Consider the following 393-nt stretch of genomic DNA (forward strand, 5'->3'; position numbering starts at 1 on the left):
CTTCTGAATACGAGCCGTAGACAGTGATCAAACCCATGAGTTTACCAACCTTCTCAGTCCCCAGTAATTGAAATCTTTACTTGCACATATATTTTCATTTTGGTTTGATTATGATTCAGATTCAGATCCCATCTTTCAGTGTCAATCACTCGGAGCGAAATTGTAAAGGTGTTAGAGTTGTTCTCAGCAGCAAAACCTTTTGTTGTTTCTTTTTCAAATCTATTTCCCTGTGGTTAACTCTGTCACTGAGTATATGAGCCTCGATTTATTATGTTTTATCTTCCAGTTTGAAATCCTCATACATTTCGTAGCCGTGTGTTTTGTTAGCTAGTTATTTTCACCAGGAGGATTCCACGTCTGTACGTCATAGCTAAGAGAATTGAGAACCTATAT

Source organism: Penaeus monodon, chromosome 19 (genome assembly GCF_015228065.2).
Source record: "Penaeus monodon isolate SGIC_2016 chromosome 19, NSTDA_Pmon_1, whole genome shotgun sequence".
Taxonomy (NCBI): Eukaryota; Metazoa; Arthropoda; class Malacostraca; order Decapoda; family Penaeidae; genus Penaeus; species Penaeus monodon.